Source organism: Anarrhichthys ocellatus, unplaced genomic scaffold (assembly GCF_004355925.1).
Source record: "Anarrhichthys ocellatus isolate YVR2014 unplaced genomic scaffold, GSC_Weel_1.0 scaffold37, whole genome shotgun sequence".
Classification (NCBI taxonomy): Eukaryota; Metazoa; Chordata; class Actinopteri; order Perciformes; family Anarhichadidae; genus Anarrhichthys; species Anarrhichthys ocellatus.
The window spans coordinates 379,278-400,596 of record NW_022280067.1 but is presented as its reverse complement, the minus strand read 5'-3'; positions in this window follow the sequence as shown (position 1 = coordinate 400,596).

Sequence of the window (21,319 nt, the reverse complement as noted above, 5' to 3'; positions counted from 1 at the left end):
CTACCCATCGCCCCCACCCCCCTCCAGAAAAAAAAGAGGCAGCTTTTTGCACACCATCTCAGGAACTTAAGTTTCCGCAGTTGGTTTATTATTTTTTAAATTTGTTTTGAATATACCTTTTTATGCCACTTAGTGCTTTTGTTTTTCTACCTGCTTGCCTTTTCGTGTCCTGCTACATTAGATACAAGAGCTAAAGTTGATCTGATGTTTGATTTTGTTTTGATATGTTTAAGGGGCATGCGACTTTGCTCTTGGGACTTGTTTGTAAATGTTTGGCCCATATCGAGGGGGGTTGTGGGAGGAAAGGCTGTCGGGAGGTGGTGTGATGGTATGCTTGGCTGGGACGACTTCATCGCTAATCGCCGTTTGAATTCACAAAATAGAGCGGTTGGGATAAAGCAGATTAAGTACAAGGCAACGCACTGATATTTTGTAGCAGGTCATTATTGTCGTCTTCGCGTCTAAACATCCAGTACTTCCACCATTTTACACGTTAACTGTCCAAATCATGGAACATGAAGAGCACACCAAGGTTTACAAATGATGCGCGACATGTTGCTTCATGCGAGGTCCGTCAAAATCAGCAAATCACAAAACTCTATTAATCAGTCATTCAACTGCTTTGCTCTCTGCCAGCACCATCGTTGGTTCCTGTTTGAAGTTAGACTCATTTGTACAGATGTCTCATCCAGTTAAGAACAGTTAATGGTTACTGACTGATGAGGAACAGCTGTGTTCTTGAAGTTAACCCAAATGTTAATGTTTTAGATCCGCTACCGAATCGACCTGTTAAGAGTTATTAAAAATACTCTACGGCCAGTTTGATCACCTTTTCAACAAAGTAAAGACGTTTCCTGATGGAATGTCAGGACGTCACGTTTTCCCTCGTCGAGTATTCCTGCAGCATTTCACGATGGGTCCTTCCTGAGTATACCGTTCAGCCACCCTTCTGTGGCCTCTGTGTCTATGTGTACATATGGTGTTCTGCCTGCCTGTGTCAATGTGACTTGGTTGTGTCTGTGTCTGAAAAAGCAGCACTGGGAGAAGGGGTGGTGGCTAGCACTCTCCACAAGGCATCATTACAAAGACTGCCATCTGAATACACAACTAAACACTATGTTAAAAACACTGCAACATGCTTAGAGCTAGACTTCAGATCTAAAGCCAGCTAACTGACCCAGTAATCTATGCACTGGTTCCACTCTCAACATGTAAACAAGGTGCTGTTACGCCAACACGATCTGAAACTCTTTTTCTCTCGAGATTAACTGACTCCAGTTCTAGTGTTGTTGATGTTAGCAGGACAGCTAAGTGACGGTGCTTTTTGGATCCCCTTCTACCAGCAGCTGAGTAGTAAAAACAGTCCACTGTGGAATACCTGGTCTTCCTCATGGTGAGGCAGTAAGAGTAGCAATCAGGGATGGAAATTTCACGACCCATTGGCGAGTATGTCTGAGTAAAGAAGAGACTGAGGGGATATTTAAATGTCACTGTCAGACAACAGCCACAAAATGCTGGAATAGTTTGGATTTTACTATGAATCTTTCCTCACCAGATGTCTGTTGTTATGTAATACTTCCTGATATAAACTGTAAGCATTCCTCATTCAAACTGATGGCTGCCACATGTAAAAACAACAGACAAGCTTTTAAAGGGACAGTCCCCCCCCCCCCCCCAAATCAAAAACACACGTCTAACCTGTGTCCTGTAGTGCTATTCATCAATCTAGATTGTTTTGGTGTACATTAATCTAGTTTGATGAATAGCACTACAGGTAAGAGGTCAAATATGTATTTTTGGTTTTGGGGTGAACGGTCCCTTTAAAGTGTCGAGGTGCTCTTTGAAATTCCATCCCTGGTCGTAACACACAGTCCACTGTTGCCTGCCTTGGTCCCCTTTATGGTAAAGTAGTAGGCGTAGCAATATACAGTATACATATTCTATATTCTACAGTAAATATCATTATTTTTGGTCAAAACTGACAACCTGACAAAGATATGTTTGTGACTGTATGCATTTGTATGAATTATTTTAAAAGGAAATAAACTGTGGAAAGGTGAACCTTGTGTCTTATTCATGTCTAAACTCAATTATTATCACTTAATTAATAATAAACATAATACTGTATACTATTTTGATCATTCTACTTTCTAGATTCATTCTAGATTCAGAACTTTGTGGTTGTTACTGGAGCTGTCATACCAATAAACACAATTTGTTTAAAATTTGGATTAAAATTGTAAAAATGTAGCAATGCAACAGCAAAAGGCAAAGGAAAAATTAAAGAGGAGACAAAAAGCTGAAAACAATGCAGGTCTCAAAATATACAAAACATCTGCTAATGATTCTAGCTGTGAATAGACCAGTGAAAACAATGTACTGAGTGGGTCATGGACATAAAATGAACTATTTAGATCATTTATATATCGTTCGTCTTTTTTTCAAGCAAAAAATATGTGAATTTGCCGCTTTCCTTTATCCTTTGTTGCAGTTAATTGATTATCATTGAGCTTTGGACTGTTGGTCAGACAAAACAAAACACACGAAGAGGTCACTTTTGGCAGTTTTCACTATTTTCTGATGTTTTATGAACCAAATGATTAATTGATTAATCTAGAAAATAATCATCAGGCTACTCCATAATGAAATCAGTGCAGTGTCTGCATTGCAACAGTGTAAATCAACATCCTTTTGTATGCATACTGTCATTGAGTATGCATACATTTATCACGTTTGTCGACGCGGTATGACCTGGAAACACAGAATTATATGAAGTATAAAAAATGGTGTCGCTGCCACATTTCTAACTACTACTTTGCTCAAAATCCAGGACATGTTTTTTAAATAAGTTCCTCTTTTATACAAGTAAAAGCAATAAATTGTGGTATTTTCACTCAATTAGTTTGGAGTGTGCATCCATCAGCTCTGAAGATAAAGTTACTAGTTGACTCCAACAGATGTCACTAGAACAGCTGAAACAGTCATACTGAGGAGAACGACACTCAAACCGGCTGCAGCGGCTGAATCTGCTGCTTGCATCTGTTTCCCAGTTTATTTTATTTACGCAACATATTCATAAGATATTCATCTTTGGGTGTTGCTCAAAACATATACAGAGCACCTGTGTCACATTAGTGCAGTGGTTGTCAACACACCTTGCAACAGTTCCCAGTTATTGACTGCTCAGACATGAAGGCGATAGCCATTGAATCAGAGATCATACAATACGCACTGCATCATGGAATATTAATAAATACGGTGTGGAATGGAATAATAATATATGAAATATATTTGATCTGCTTTTGTTTGTGCTGTGGGTTGATTCTGTCAATCATTTAAAAGCCTCGAGATGAATCAAATGTTGGACTGAGCCAACAAGAACTCTTTTCTTCCGATCTACGTCGGTCGTTTTATTCTGTAGAAATAAGATACAGTATAAATATTCAAGAATCTATTCGACAGTTAAAAGTTTCAGAGGCCAAGTCTTCTGCTGTCTTTGTCTATTGGAGAAACAGAGATGGTTGTTAGCTGCATGCTGTCAATCACCTGAGACCTCAAAATGAGCCGAGTGTATCTGGGGGAACATAAAAAGACCTTCATCTCTTTGTCTTTCTCTTTATCTATCTCTCTTTTGCTCCCTGCTTACCCCCCAAATCTCTCCATCACACCCTCCTTTTCTCTTTGTCACTTCCCCTCTCGCTCTCTGGTTCATCCATTCAAAGTTACAGCCACTGGAACAGGCTCTCCGGCAGCTGGAAACTCAAGGTGGATTAATCTAAACCTCAGGAAGCAGGATGGGAACCAGATGCAATAAAAAATAGGAAAATAAAAGAAAACAGGCATAGCATGGGGACCTCCAAAGGGCACTGTGCAAAGGGGAAGAGAAATGTTCACAATGCCGCTGGGACATTTTGGGAGGAAATGTGTTAGTGCCGACCACTATCAGGCTTAAACTCAATGGCGAGAGTCACACGTTTCTTTGTGAATCTCGACGAAGCTTTAAGAGATCCTGGACTGTTAAAGAAGCAGAGGAACTTTTGGGGAAAGAAAAGCTGAATGACTAACGCTCTCCGCTTTTTCAGGAAATACCATTGAGCTGCCCTTGGGCAAGGCACTTCACCTTAATCCATGTTAAAAGGACAATCCTGTTTGTGTCCTTTGTTCAAGGACACAAATGTTCAGAAACGGGTTTTTTTACTGTTGGAGGCTAATTATAAAAAAATCTCAATCATGATGGCTTGATTACCATATTTTCATGAAAAAGTCAGGTTTTGAATAAACGTACTCATAACTATGTAAAAATGCATTATTCAACTGGCCCATATCACTGGTTCTTAGAAACTCAGGAAGTGGATGTCTGCTTTACAAAGATGATCGAACAATCAACGTATTATTAGTAAGCCTTAATTACACAGCTAAATTGGCTATTAGCACATTCATGAGCAATACAATGAGCACTACCACAGTCTTTTACTGCGGATGTCACTGTAGCAGACTGGGATTAAAAGCTATTTTGGAGAGGAGACAAGAAAACAGCAACTTAAAGAGCCTCCCTGTTTACAGGCGAGGAACAAACCATACACACAAGCTGGTATGAGCCAATTGTTGCTCCCAAACACAGACACACACTGCTGACCCTTCGTGATTATGGTTTCGTCCTTTGCAGCAACAATAACAAACACCTCCATTAAAGGAGAAAGCTGGCATCATTCTATTATTTCTTATAGTCAACAAATCCCACAAAAGACGGCGGTTTGTTTTTTTTGTCCATAAGGAATACACACAGTTTTGCCAGCCTTCTCATATAGAGACTTATCTTTCGTCATCCTGTGCAGCGACCAGTTCAGCGAGTTTCATACACTAAAAAAGTTGCTTTGGCTTTTAGACCACACACTTGGATCACTTGTGACATGTTGAGTCCTTGTGTCAGATTTCTACACTCTCTGATGAATGTCCTGACAGTGACAGGTGAGAAGACAGGTGTGTGTTAGCACGAGGTGAGTCCAGGCTGTGACTGATGAGTTGGTCGATGATGGACATGGAGGAAATGGGTGGATTTTCACACTTCCTCTTTCCTCTCCCTCTGCTCTTCTCACTTTTCCTCTCACCTCTCCGTGGTTTCTCCTCCTGACATTTTCTCTCTCCTCGGCTTTTTATTCTGCTCTGCTCTCCCCTCGACTGGGCACACTCCAAATAAAGCCTGACAGAGGAATATTGTCCACAAAAATGTGGTAGAGTACAGCGGCCGCCCTGACATTCAGAAGGTGAGGCACCCTGCTGAGATGAGTCCCCCACCAAATGCAGCATTTCCATCAGCATTTGTTTCAATGGCAGGTTTGAGTTTCCAATGGGTCCACATACTGTTTCATGGCCCTTCCGCCCTGCCAAGAAAAATGGCTGGTGGTTAATAAACACCAGACAACGTGCTTGTAAATGCTGGCTGCTGCCTAAAAAGGTGCCAACTCCATTGGCAGCTTTGGCAGGTCACCATTATTTTGTTGGTGGCAAGCAAAAATGGCGCACTTCCAATTTGACAGCTTTATCGTCTCAATTTATCAATTCTTACAATGATTATTGGCCGCCGCTGTGTCACATATGCAGAAAATGTGTTGTGATATTACAGCCAAGCTACTTCATTAGAAAGGATTGTAAAATGTCAACAAGGGATGGGAGTTAGCTTGAAATAACACGCTTTTTCTTTGACCGCTGACTAGATTTTGCAGCAACTGTTACCAAGACGATGGTTTGAGGATATAACAGAGAGCTGCTGCATAAGATATAAACCCTTTGACTGAGGCTGCCGGCCGTACATGCAGGGTTGTGATGATTTTAGGCCTCCGAGTGCCTCATTGAATATTTGGGGTCTTAAGTCAAAAGGACTGGCTCTAACTCCTGAACTGAGTCTGTTAAAGTAGATAATATTGTTATCTCTGGCCTAATGGGTTTTGTTAGACCCATACAATGGCTGAAAGACGCAGAGCAATAGTTTATATGAAAAATAAATAGACTGCTGGATAGAGCCTGCGCTGCTGGAGAAACCGCAAGGAATCGAATGAGAGGACAGAGATCATGAGAAAGACAGCTAAAGACACAAACAGAGAAAATGGGAGAGGAGGGAAAAGATTGAAAATGAGAAAAAGATGGAGGACGATTACCAAAATAAAGTCTTTTCTTTTTTAATGTTGCAGAAAATCCTTCTGTTTACATTTTTTTGTCTTGGTCACGTGTTCACATTTCCCCTCAACGTGTTGTTTTGTGTCATTTCCCAAACAAGCCTGTGAAGGTGGTGACCCAGTTTCTGAGGCCAGGTTTCTGGTGTTTTCTGTGGTTTAGTTTTCTGCCCACATGTGTGCGAGGTGGGAGGGACTGACACTTGTCACATGCTATGTGGTTCACGTAAAAAACAGACATGGAGAAAAATGCAGATAAATGTGGGACTACATGCATGCATATGCACACATACAGTATTGGTAGGTGGTTAAATCAGTTCCTGTGTTGGTTTTGGGATTTTGCCCGTTCAGAATGGCAGATGTTCTCATACGTCTCCATTCCATCCTGTCACAAATCAGTATGTAGCTGCTAACGGTAGAGCTATATCTTAAAACACTTTGCATAGTTCACTTCAATTTACAAAACAAAGATGCATGTATATGAATTTGTACTGCAGTGAATGTGCCAGGCCAATCCCCAGTTTAGATCCCTCACTGCCATTGTAGAGAGAGAGGAGACACAACATTCAACTGAGGAAAACAGCGCAGGCTTTAGGTTTCAGGCATTCATACCCACTCATTTGTAGACATGAAAAAGAGGCCGAGGTAATTGCGTACAGGACGACAAACGAGAGCGAAAGATTGAGATTCAAACCCCGTTTCTACTTTCTCAGCACACCCGGGCCGTCGCCTCATAAAGCGGCCTTGCTTGTAGGATTTGGAAAGTTACCAAAAGTGTTCAGTAAGGCCCCCCCCCCATCCTACGTTAGAAAGGTGTGGCAGAGCAGGTTTCACATGCTGCCAACAAGCACTTTGTTTGAAACACACTGACCCCAATAGAGACAGACTGCACTAGTTTTCACCAGGATTGTCTCATTTCTCTTTAAACATGAACTGATATCATCAGATGTTGGAATTATAGATCTACACAGATGTAGTACTGAACTACAATGTGTACCTTTCCTCTGTTGTCCTAGTTGAACTAAAGCAGGAGCGTTTATCTTCTGCTAAGAAACACAAATTGAGAACAAACTGATATATTACCGTATGATTTATGCATAAACTTAAGGCAAAAACGTCTCAAGCTTAAGTGTTTTTTCTGTCGCGGGGCCTTCTCACGTCTACTATTATGATGGTTTTGTTATTTTGTCTAAAAGTAATGCAATTCAGATTGTAGATCAAACTGAAACATAACTTGGAGATCCATGAACATCCTGCCAGTGACTGGGAAGCATTAAAACTCTACTTGAGGTTTGAAGACATTTTACAAACTTGAAACTTAACCCAAGCCTCAAAACAAGACCCTGTTTTCATAGATGCTCTTTGTCTATTCAAAGTACAACACAAGCCTTGTTCAACTTAATCCCAACCGGGATGTTTCCAAGGGAACAAACCAACAACCCATGAGTTATGATATCGTTTCCAGCTACTAGGCTGCTCTGCAGGCCAGATGTACGCATCCTATTGTGTTAAAGTGATGATGTTATGTAAAAAGAATCTTTCGCCATGATTCTATCTGGGTTACTTTTCTGCTTTTAATGAGTGTCAAACGGAACAAATGTGATTCTTCTTAGAGTTGGATGTTGTGTTTAGAGTAAGAACTGGTTATACAGTATATCGTTGCATTGCTGGTGAAGATATGGTTTATGAGAATACAAAATGAAAGCAAATCACTGGAATATAAAGATGTAAATGTTATCATATGTGTGTCATGAGACTTTATTTGTTTACATTAGATCCAAACTACAACCCTTCAGCAAAATGTGTTTCTCAGCAATACAGTTAGTGCGCATACTGTGCCTAAATGTGAGCAAACAGCTGCAGTTAACAGATCGCTGTGATGTGTGGTGCTGCAGAAAGAGGCCGTCAGGTACAGACACAGAGCTGGAGAGTCTTCCTCCAGTCGCCAGCTGTCAGATTTCTGGTCCTCACATCCATCGTTATTATTTAATTATAAGAGAAACCTGAGAGACACACCGACTGGCAAGGCCATTTAAGACAGATTATTGTGCAGTAACTGCTCGCACCTATGAAAACAGAAGTGTGGACCTTGTTACGCCGTTAAGACGTCACAGGAAACCAGAGGGTAGAAAGAAACGGATTATGGTGTTACCGTAATCTCATTAGAAAATAATAACTCTTATCTCACTGTAGTCTTTCACATACAGTTCAGGAAAAGAGCTGATTCCAGGTATTTACAGGTGGCAGTAACGTGGACTCCGGTTTTAATGAAAGTTGTCTTAATTCTACGTATTATTTAATGTCATGAATACAATATAAGCATTAAAGATATATGGCTTATAAAGATATTAGCAGTAAAATACAAATAAACAATGTCCAGCTTACTTATGAAGGAGGTACTTGGTATTAGTCTGAAAAACATCATCGGGAGATCATACCCTGACTCATTAAGGCGAAACGCGTTGGCCATGTTCTTGTTCGTCGCTTAGAATGAACTGAACTCACAGCTTTTAGCTCATTTTCCATTGAACTTTCTTCAAATGTCAACATGAAACAAGGCTAATGCTTTTTTTGGCACAAAGAAATCTCAGTGATAGATACAAAGGTTACAAAATAAATTGTCCTTTTGAACCAACTCTGGCGACGGTGCACCCACTAAAATTGGTTGCCCCGTCGCTCAGAGGTCCCTGCGGCCGATCGACCCGGTCACGGCTGTTTTCTGTCCTGGCCCCACAGTGGTGGAATGAACTCCCCACTGACGTCAGGACAGCAGAGTCGCTGCCCATCTTTTGGCGCAGGCTGAAAAGTCACCTCTTCAAGAAGTACTACCCTGAGCCTTCTACTCGGCACTTATTGTATTCATACTCGTTTGTTGCACTTATTGTATTTGTTTGTTTCTGCACAGTACTTTTGCTCTGGTTTATGCTCTTAGATGCTTGTTTAAAACAGGAGATGCACTTATGACTTCTGGTGACTAGCAGTTCTCTTGAACACCTATGTTGAATACACTTATTGTAAGTCGCTTTGGATAAAAGCGTCTGCTAAATGACTGTAATGTAATGTAATGCAAGTATGGTCTACTGTTGATCTCTCCTCTCCTCCTGAAGTACTACTGACATGTCACTAAAACAAATCCCCTTATATTTATTGCACCTGGTTTTGGTGTCTGCGATATTGAATTGCACCTGCGTTGGCACAACCCATGCATGCGTAGGCATTGTTTAAATCCTTGATGTCAGGAGGTGATGAATTTGGTGAGGGAGGGTGTCACCTGGATTCACCTGGTCAGCCAGGTTCATGGAAACAGCAGGTGCTCCCGATACCTTTTTTTCTGCATTTGGTGCTGTGTTCTTAAGAAGCACAGGGTTTCTGGGCAGCATTACCCAATGGTTCCTCAGAGAGCGACGGTAAATCCCTGAACAGAGAGGGACACCAGAAACACAAGATGATCTTCCTGGCTGACTTGCTGAAAGCCAATAAGCTGCGTGAGTGTGTGCGAGAGCCTCTTTTGGTGTGTGCATGTAGGCATTGTGTGTATTCGAGTCTCTTGTCCTGCAATAACGCCATAAAGAAACGTCTGCAGTTTTATGAGACTTTGGGATTGTGTGTGAACGTGTCTACACTTTTTCTGCAGCGCAACACTCCCTTCACTTAATAACAAAAACAGAAAGTCTATCATTTCTTCTTTGTGCAGACATCTGGTCAAATATCAAACCATATCTTCACTGAAGGTTACTCTTTGTGTTCTTGCATTTTTATTCATCCTTTATTTTCAAGTGAAGTCGTGTCACTGTGAGTGCATGATGTGTGTGATATCCACTCTTTTGCACGCAGAGCAATTTGCCCAATGTGTGTCCCAGTTACTTCAACAGCCCGTCAATCAGGCTTGGACTTGCAGAACTAACTGGCCAGAGTTTCATACGTCACCAGCGGATTTAGGACAAAGGATGACTGTCTAAGTGTCATTATGCAACTCCTCGATCCTGTGGAAATTTAGCATTTTCAAATTTGCTTCATTTTCACCTTAAAGCTGACATCCTCCAACATGCTGAGGGAGTGATGACCTTTATGTCTGTGGAAACCATTCAAAGTCTATTGTAGAATTAAACAAAAAAAAAAAAAAAAAAAAAAAAATCAGTTGTTGTCACCTAGAAAAAGAAAAAGGTTTTGTCTTTCTCCTGCGCTGCAAAAACGATCCATCTCGACAGGTCATTCAGTGTAATGTTGAGTCTTAAAATCGTATTCCTCCAAAAAGAGCACAATCTGCCAGAGGGGTGAGGTCATCTTAACGAGAGCAAACTGGCTTGTTTAAGCAACTTTCAACTGATGTTATCTGGAGCGATGATATCCCAATTCACAATGTCATCACTTTTTTTTAAAGATAACCCCTAAAAGAGCACTGGGAACCAGTGGAATTATCTCACACATTTTCACCTTTTTCGAGCAAGACAAGAGTTTAAGATTGATTTTTTTTTGCGGGGTGAAAAGTATACGTCTTCAGGGATTTAAGGTTTTCTTTTGACTGCCGTGATAATTTAATATCCTCCCCTGTCTCTTCATTTCCAAACTATTAGTAACTCCTCTGTATCGCAGCCTGGACGCTGGACAGACTTCTGTCCAACTCATTTCACTACCAACAATCACAACGCAACAGAATATCTCTCACGGGCACGATTTTCAGCTGAATCAAGTACTTAATTTCATTTTATAATGTGGGGAAAGATTAAGGAACAACTGTTGATGTGTAAAACAATGATAATATAATTGAGATGCTAGTTGAAAATATTTTAATACATGTCATGAAATTTTTGTGTGGAGTTTCATTGGCTTTCGTGTTTAGCGCCACAATCCTCTGCTTTACAGTTTTGTTTAGACCTTGAAGGTAATAATAAACCTCAAGCCCCCAACCAGCATTTAACTATCATGTAGAGACAAACTCCAGTCAAGGACTCTGTGTACAGTACATACAAATCGTTTTACCACACCACGGTCAGAAGAAGCAGTGCCATCAGTTTACTCCTACCGTTATCCTTCGATTACATAATCAGAATTGATAGTAAAAAAACACATGTATTACACAGAATATGAGGTAAATCTATTAAAATTGCAGGTTTGTAACTTGTTCCGACTTCGGATTTGTTCTGGTCTGTGCACTGCCAACTGTAAGCCTGTTTACTTGCAAACTCACTGCCTTTTACTTTCCTAGTTTTTGCCAGTAAATGCACCTCAACACTGTACCAAAAACACAAGATTTGGTGGATAAATGTCATAATAAAAGATACATGAACAGAGCTTATTCATTGGTGAGCTCCAGAAAGTAGGCCTACAGGAGCTTCCCTCTTAGTTGTGGTTACGCAAGTGTAGCAACCCTTATTTATGAGTGTTTGGGGTTTGTTTTGACGCTGAAGCACAGATGTACTGGGGTGTATCCAGCAGTGAAACTGACAGTGTTTTGGTTCAGAAGCATCTGTCTGGGGCACTGTTGTTTTCAACTGACAGGAGAGATAAGATGTCGACCAGGACTCAATGTGTTCCTGATTTTGTTGCAACAAAGTAACCTGTGACCTAAACTCAACTAGTACCCAACGGGCTGCCAGAGGTGCAGCAACTTCGCTGCTGGATTAAAGTTAGATTTCGGGCGCCACATGACATCAACGGGGGTAAAATACAAAACGGAAATATGTCAAATTTGGGACAGCCATGCACAAATTAGCTTAAAACAATGTTGACCCGTTAGCTAGAGACATCGGCATTCAAGCAATTTTTCTGTTATGCTTGTTATGAAGAAAATGTCTATAAAACATAATGACATGAAACTAAGATGATAGAATGTTATCATAACTTTTTTTACTTTGTTGACGAAGAAAATACTTTCATAACACTCGCTTTGGACATTACGTTAAAAATGAAAGTTAGGTTTAGGCAACAAAACAACTGAGTTAGGTTTAGGAAAACTCATGAACGTTGGGTTTAGGAAACAAAACCCCAACATTAACACCAACACATTAAAACCACAACACGTGTCGAACACCTGTGGTTGAAAGTTTGTTGGACCCTTAGTCACTTGCTCAGACTATTTCTTAGTCATGTGGATGAATTGAATTTGTGTACACCACACAATAGGATGCTAATTGACTTTCCATTGGCATTTTTTTTTCCACCCAGAGCCATACGAAAAAAAACTAACGTCCATGTACACAAAACCAATGGATTGTATTTCGTGACCATTTCCCGACAGGCCATGATACTGGGCCAGTCCATCACAACAAGAATCAGGACACCCTGTCCCTATGCGTGAACACGCAAATCAGAAGGTTAGGGCTTGGTTTGGGCCGACAGTTACAACACAAACTCCTTCAAGATGAGAGCGGGAGCTTAGTGCCTGCACTTTCAACTGACAGCTTGATAATATATAAAATGTGATCTTGCTGTTTTGTTTACTTCGAACTGCATCTAATGTTAGCATCAAGACAGACGGTGGTATTTGAAAATAACAATAACTGCCTTTACCAAAATGATAGACTACAGATGTATGCAAATGCAATACTTCTATGGATGAGTGTAACAGTCACCACTGCAGCTTCAGTCCAAGCAGGACAGGTGTTCAGCTTTGATGAAGTGAATATGATGTGGAACATTTGTAAAAAAAGAAGAAAAGAAGCACTGAATGAAGCAACCGTTTTGTGGCAGGAGGCAAAATATCAGAACTTAATAAATTCATTTAGAGGTTACATTCTCACTCCATTCATTAGCCAGTTATATCAAAGTAAAGTCTGAGTAAGCTCTACATTTTCAGACACAATCACCTGGGAGCTCTCCAGTGTAAACACCGTCTTCTTTACAGACCTGCTCCATCAGACCACTGTTGGTTGCTTGGCGAGTGGAAACTTTTGTTCATTTCTCTTCTACACTCTGTCCAGGATGTAAATTAGTGACTTTCCAGCCACAAGCCTGATGGTCTAACTTCAATACTACTGGGTTTACAGCACTTTATAGAATCAGTGATAGGCTCAGTCAAACCCTTAATGGATTCTTCAGTGGACCATTTGTGGTTTCATAGCGCAATTGGAGGTTTCGTACGATCAACTTGACTCTGCTCTGTTGGACATAGTCCATAGCAGAAGACTGTGTTCATGCTGGGAAGCTCCCGGGTGTAAATCTGTATAAGTATGAAGCAGGTTGTCTTGCTTCAACAATTTAAAAATATTTTTGATTGGAAGAGTCATTGTGCAATGATTCTCAGTCAAAATATCCATCAAGAAATCCAGTGCTGGTACTCTTGCTTTTGAGAAATGTTGATATGCTTATGGCACTTGTACACATCGACAGTGCCAATAACTTCCCATCCAACCAAAAATGTTTTGATATTCTCACTCCAGATTTGGCAATATACAGTATCTTGAACTCTATTCTTAAGATATTTTAAACAAGTTGCAAACTCCTTTAAGGACTAGCTCAGCGTGTAGGTTGCGTGCGTAACGTTAGCGAGTGGGCAGTCAATACAGAAAGCATGTGTGACGTATAAAGTTAGCAGTAACGTTATAGATGTGAATGTAGCAGTGCATTGTGTCTACAGGTCGGTGAAAACCTGCTACAACTCCTCAAGACCAAGACAAGTTCCCGTGCCGGTGAAGGAAGTTAACCCGAAGTTAGCAAAAACTTCGTCTTAGGCTCATTTAAGGTGGACTGACCAAGCTGCTTTTATGAGTTTTACACATGGATGTGTAGGTTTAGAAAATGACAATGTGTCAATACTTTGGGACTTAATGCTCAACTGTTCCTCCCACTTCCTCCCCCATTTGGATTTCCCTGTCGAACAAACATGGAGAAAACTGAAACCGGCTTTATCACAGTTTTCTCCTCCTGTGGAATGACATTTTGGCACTTTCGCAACCTCACAAAATTGGACCACACCATGCCGTAGCGCCATATTTCAAGTCACGACAAGAGTGAAACCTGCACTGAAGAAAAAGACTACTGTGCTGGAAAACTGATCTCTCATTTAAAAGTTTTTTTTCCCTTTCTTTTTATTTTTTGCGAAGGGGCCCTGTAAATCATGTCCTTTATACCTCCGGCCGGGGGTTCACCGCCTCACCGCAGGGTGGGAGGAGAGCATGATGGGAAAAACATGATGGGATCTCACTTTAGAGGGTCAGAGAGAAGGAAAAGGGCAAAAGAGAATGAGAGGCTGTGAAGGAGGTAGGAGGAGATGTCTACACTGGATGAGGAGAGAGAGACAAAGACAGCAGGGGGTCAAATATTGAAATGCAGTCAGACGGAGAAAAAGAAATAAAGACCCAAGAATACACAGAACCGAAGGAACGGCAATAAAAAAAAACAAATAAATAAAAAAATAAAAAACAGACTCCCTATTTCAAAACATTTTAAGCAGGTGACAAGGACAAGGACACATACAGGGCATAAAAACTGAAATAAAAGTAATACAAATATATAAATCCAGGATAGTAACGATAGGACTCTCCACTTATGTATTGTCTTTAAAGAAAAAGGCTACAGTTGAAGATATTTTATAGATTATTTGAAGATAATTCAATGCACTTTTAGCAAGCATTTCTAATGAAAAACATACTAAACACAAAAGTATGGTGTTCCTCCTTGGAGTTTAACTGGATACCATTATAAACATTAAGCTGATGCTCTTTCTCACAGGTAATAATCAATGTGTAGGTAGACATACTGCTTCAGGATTTGATTTTCACTAATGAGAAGTTGAAAGGTGGATCAAATTGCTGCATAGGTGCTGGAGATACAGAGGCGTCTCCCATCCAAGTATTTCAGTCTCAGCCACAGGAAACCAGTCTATAAAATAAGATGACCTCCTGTAGTAGGCATCGTGTCACTTGAGTACCCAGACTTAAAGTAAATGTTTCCTCTTAACCTGCGACCATGCCTCATTAAAACTAATTGACCTATTTCGGGGCCCAATCACCTGTGGCAGCTGCTCAAGACATGAATTGAATGTAAAAGTCACAGTCATACAGTAACAGAGAACAATGTCCCATTCCACTGGAGGTTTTCAAACTGTGAGGTGCGCCTCTGCTGGTGGGCACAAGAGAATTGAATGGTGGTACTTCAGTTAAGGTACAGTACCTCTAAACAATCAGCGCCTGATTGCTACGATCCTTCTCGGAGTCATACCTAAGTCAAATTTGAACAAACAAACATGACACAAATAGTTTCCGATGTCCATCACGACAGATAATTAAGCTTAGAAATAGTAGAAAACAGATGCGCCTTTAACTCCAGATGTACGAATCATCGTGTTTTTAAGCCTTCAGTAATCCAGTGATAGTTGTCTGTACATCCATTAATACACTGCTAACATGAACTGCTAACAGCTAATTCTGCATAGTTTTAATGGTGCCAATTTTTCAAGATGTAAACAAATACAAGTTAGAAACGTAGCTCAAGTTGTAGCCCACGTCGAAACTCACTGAATCCAAAGCAACGTTATACTTCCTTTTCTCACCTCCCAAAGCATTTGGGCACCGGTGTTAGGACTCCGCTGATGCAGTTTTATGTAAGAGGGGTGCAGCGTCAGACTTTTGAAAGCCCTTGCTGCATATTAACTTTAATTTAGTTATATTGCCAAAACATTTGAATTGAAAATCGATGAGCTTTTGATTTTTACCTTTGAAAGACCAGAATCTGGTGGCTTTTTGCAGGAGAGGAATCTCACGCTGTTTCTACCCTTCTTCCATCTAGTGGCTCTTCTTTTTGTTTTTGTGTTTCTTCCCAATTAACCGGTCAAATAACTTCTTGTTATCACATTATACATGCATTATTTAAAATTTGACCATATGGCCTTAGTGGGTTACGTTTCCCCAAAAACATGCCGCATATGTTACACCATGTAGCAAGAATAATTTGACAATGTAAATAAATGACAGTTGTAAGGGCATAAAACCAATGCTGTTCATCTTTACGTATCAAGACTCGATGCAAGAATGACATATACGCAGAAAAATTGCTTAACCAGCAAATCGAATTGAAACCTTAAAATCGAAAGCCGAACGGTGGACTTGATGAATTGGGACACCCCTTAAAAAAAAAAATCACAATGGTTCCTGACCCAGCTCAAGATCTCTAAGAAGGCAAAGAAAAACCTACCAAAAAGTCTTAAAACATAAGGAAAATGGGCTAACTGTTAGCCTTTCTGCTCCAGTAGCTTATTTCCCAAAGTGAAATCTGGCAAAGGTTGTGACCACTCAAAACTAAACAGTGATGGCTCACTCACCACCATTAGGTCTTGGCCTCTCTCCTCCACATGACCCGTCTCTGCCATTAGAGTTCCCCATGTGCAAATGTGCTTTGTGCAGCTTTTTAAAAAGGCTTTCTTCTCCAACTGAACAATGTAATCCAGGTGCCAACTGCAAACAAATCCCAGTGAAAGACACAACAACGACTGAGAGGGAGTGAGAACAGCAGCGTCAGCAGCTGTTATTTCCCTAAAGTTCAATTTATATGCGTTGTGTTTTAATACTCTGTGGTCACCTAATACCCTGGACCAGAGCGCTTCATGCATAATTCTCAGATATAAACCGCTTTGGTCTCGATCATCTAATATCGGCCTGTCGGACTACGGTGGTTTTTGATGATTGATGGCACAAAAGTTCCACAAAGTCGGTTACAATACCGGCAGTCTGCTTCTGGGGAGTCAAACAGTAGGACTCACATACTGTATCGTCACAGGGTTGAGGCAGGTCACAGAGTTTGTGTGATTGAAATCATGTGCAGCCAACACTAAAAGAAGACAATATTAAGGCGTAAATAGGTGAAATAAACAGTATATTTACAGTAAAAGTACAAAATATGAATTCAACATTGAACAAAGAAGTCCAACAGCAATCACAGAAAGGTTATACTAGTATACAAGGCTGTACCCGAATCTGAAGAATTCAAATAAGATTTGGCAGTTTGAAACAAAGATTCAACTATACTAAAGATTAAAGATTTCTTAAGCTATTAACTAAATCATATGACTGTACTATGATGAAACACATCAATGCTGGTGTTAATATTGACATTTCTTACCAAATGTATAAAAATAGTAATTTCATAGTTTAAAATTGCTCAAAACGGCGATGGAGTCCACTGTTTAGGGATAATCTACGTCATGAAACCGAAGAACGCCCTGAAATCAGACCCCGGCTGATCGGATTTTTATGCTGTGTCATCACTATTCATATAGTGTTCATATATAGTGTTCAACATATTCATATATGTTCATATATTCATATATCCAATGTGTTTGTGAATGAATTGTTTAATAAAGCACAAAACTGTTTACAATAGCAAAAAGTACTTCATAGATATAGCCTCTAAAAAAAAAAAAGGCGACAGCTCTACTTGAAGACTTTCTAGCTGACCGAGGGGACACCGACAGATGATTCAACTTTCACGAGGCAGCCTTACTAGCATAAATACGAGTAAAGCTCCAGCCAAAAACCAGACCCAGCCATGTGCTGCATGGATATCTACAATATCACCACTGGCCAGATTTCTGCTCTGTACTGCAGCTTCCATTAGACACACACACACACACACACACTCCAGAAATGTGCAAGAGAATGCACACAGATTGCTCCCACACAGTGGAGGAAATTATTCCCGGAAAGCAGGGGTGATTATTGCTCTAACAAGACCCCGGGGAAACGCTGAGTGGAAGTTAGGGGAGCGAACATTGTGAAAAGGGTTGAACATTGTGAAAAGGGTTGAATAAGACCAGGTGTGTCTGTGTGTTTGGGTATGAGGGGAAAGTAAGAGAGACAAGGAGAAAGTGACTAATTCATCCGAAAACCCGGAAATGAGTTAGCAGTTTTGCTCTTACGGTTCCCTCGTCTAAAAGTCATCGGGTTTTGTTCCACAACATAAAATATTTTGCTTAAAAAAGGCGTTTGCCAATAAGTGGCTAAATGAGACCATAAAACGTCATCAGGTAGAACACTAGTCCGCCGTTAGCTGAGTGGATGTGTGTTTGTGTTTTAATGCACATGACTAAACCTCTTTTTGTGTCCACGTGTGCATGTGTGTTTATCAGTGTTTCCAGATCCACGGTAATCAGTTGTGCTAAACCGCTCTTACACGAAGCCAAAGTCTCAAAACAATGACCTCACATTCTGTCGCCATAGCCACGCTGGCCATTATCCCAACAGCAACGAACCCTGTTGTTTTGTTTACAGGGTTTTTAGGTCCATTGGGTGGACACACAGTTGACATACGGCGGCCTTTTAGCATCCTGATATTCACCCGGTCACTGAAATCAATGTGTTCAGCTTCACTTCCAGTTTCTGTTAAAAAGTTCAATGATGTTACTTGGCGACAAAGTAAATTCCAGCTTGTAAAGTTTTTGGGATAATATTTCTTGGCAATGAAAGTTGGTGCCTGCATATAAAAAGGATTCTAATCCGTTTCACAACCTTTATTGATATGAAACACCAGTGAGGTTAGTAGGTGCAACCAAGGAAAAGTATTGTTCATGTTTTGAATTGTGTAAAAAAAAAAAAAAAAAAAAAAAAAAAAAACACACAATGAGCAGCATTCTACAAAACCTTTCATTCTGCAAAAGGTCATCTCTCCAATTGTGACACTTCAGTGCTCAGTTCATATGGTCTCTAACCCTTTCACTGCCTTAACAGGATTAACAGCAGGAAGTACAGGTTACTCAGGACGCTTGCTTATAGATTAAATTAAATGTTAATCGACCAAAGCAAACATCAGTATGTGTGAGATATTGGTTACAGGCGTGCCAATGAGTTTTGTCAATTAGTAACCGAATTTCCACATTGTGATGACGATAAACGTCTGATTTCTTAATGCTTCAATGAGATAAAACCTTTATGTATCATTAAAGAAGCATTCGGTCCCAGATGAACACAGCCGCCATGAAGCCAGTTTGACAGCCAGATGTAGAGTTATAGCATATTGAGATCTGCTCAATCCACACATCATCGTTATTACCACTGATATACACACCCACACACACACACACACACACACACACACACACACACACACACACACACACACACACACACACACACACACACAAGCTCCCCAGCACAATATGTACCCACATCCTCAACTCCTACTGCAGTTGCAGCAGACAAGTACCAGACTCACCTCTTTGGCCAGAGGCCCGCGTGGTGTTTCCTCACGTATATTCTCTTAGACCCTCCTCCCAGGTTTTACAGCTTCCTTCCAAACAACATACGACTGCTCATTTTCCTACACAAACACGCCGTCATCTCAGACCGGCTCCAGCGCGTTCCTAAATCAAGACCTGCCTTTACGTTTACAGTCATATGCTGAAAAGAAAAAGCAAACGTTCACGTCACAGAAGTTACGCATCACCACAGAAGAGGCAATAATGAAGTAACTATGGATGCGTTTGTGCTGTAGTATCATTAGCACGAGACGGGGCAGATAGCGGTTACAAGTGATTCCAAGTGATTCATGGTGCTATCAGCAGCTGTAATCCGTTCTTTGTGAATCTGCCCCTCAGTGTGAAGCTGGATCTTGAGCGGGGATTGTTTTGTCTACTGGCAGGTCGACCCATCTCAATGTTACTAAGATACCTACTACGACTACCACCACTCATAAGAAGCTGATTGATCCCTGTGTGACAAGTCAAGGGTCAGAACAACAGACCTGGACTTGGTTGGGACTGAGGGTCTTGATACAGGACACAGCAACAGTGTGGATGTCTGCAGACACGGGAATATAAAGGACGTTTTTTCTAGTGAACGTGACACCCTGCTGCCTTCTACCGTGATGATACCAGAGAATCCACCTCATAAATTGAGCCAGCAATACTCCAGAGTCCCAGGGACCAAAACTGAAAACCACCCGTTTCAGCTCCATGGCTCGCGCTGCTTCGTTCCCTCAAACTTTACGAGGGCGGTGAGAGTTAAGTGCGGTGAGACTTTAATGTCACTGACTGAGAGCAGACTGGACTCTGCCACCTCCAGGTTCAGTGGGTCAAGCACCACACCCCCGGCCTCCACACACACACACACACACACACACACACACACCTGAGAGATTAAAGAAACACAACACAGGATCTGTGAGAAAACAGCAGCTGTTATCGTGGCTGCCTGTAGGTGTGTTAGTCACAAATCACACGCTGTAAAACACTCCAAAGACACTGCATCGTCTGTTCATGTCAGGCCTCAGAGTTATATAACGCACATGTGAGCACAAACACTTCATGTTTGTAGCGATGTTTGTTTTCATGACTTTCTTTAAAGTACTACTTGTGGTTATTTGTGGAAAATGTCTAAGGAACGCAAAACATTACAGCAAAAAAAGATTATAATCTGTTGATTATGTGGTGTGAATAGAATGCACAACTGAGTGCGTTACTATGGCCATCGCTTTGAATATAAAAGTGAGGTTTGACACATTGTTGTGGCTACAAAGTTAAGAGCTTTTAGTAGAAATACACCTGCCTGAACATCCTGAAGCTCTAATGTCACACTGTACAGTCAGCAGCGGACATGCAGCCTTTGTAATGCAACAACAGAGCAAAGTCACATTCATGCTTTCACAATATCAACAATGTCAATCATTTCACAATGCTCATTGAGTGTCCACTGCATCACCACTAAAGAGATTTCAAATAATTAGTTCCTGCAACTGCATTTAGATATAGAACGATTAGTCAATTTAATTAAATCAAGAGAAAATGCATCCAACTACTTGCACATTCATTTTTGCTACTTTCCTCTATTTTATATCATTGTAAGTTGAAAAGCGTTGGGTTTCAGACTGTTGGTCGGACAAAATAAGGAATTTAAGACGTCACTTCAGGCTCTGGGAGGCATCTTTTCTTATGTTAGATAAATAAATGAATTTTTTAATCAGAGAAATAATCAGCAAATCAGTCAATATGGAAAATAATTCATTACAGCTCATTGTATTAAATGGTAAATGTATGTTTGTACAGTTTTAACAAAATAACGACTAAAAGAAGTGAACTGCTGCCTGTGTGGTAGAAAACATGATTGGATCTTGTAGCTCAGCTGCAATTCAAAAACCTGACCAAGAGAAGTTTAGATAATTCTAGAAATAATACATTATAAGCCTCATTAGCCATATATGTAGGTATAGAGACCCAAGGTATC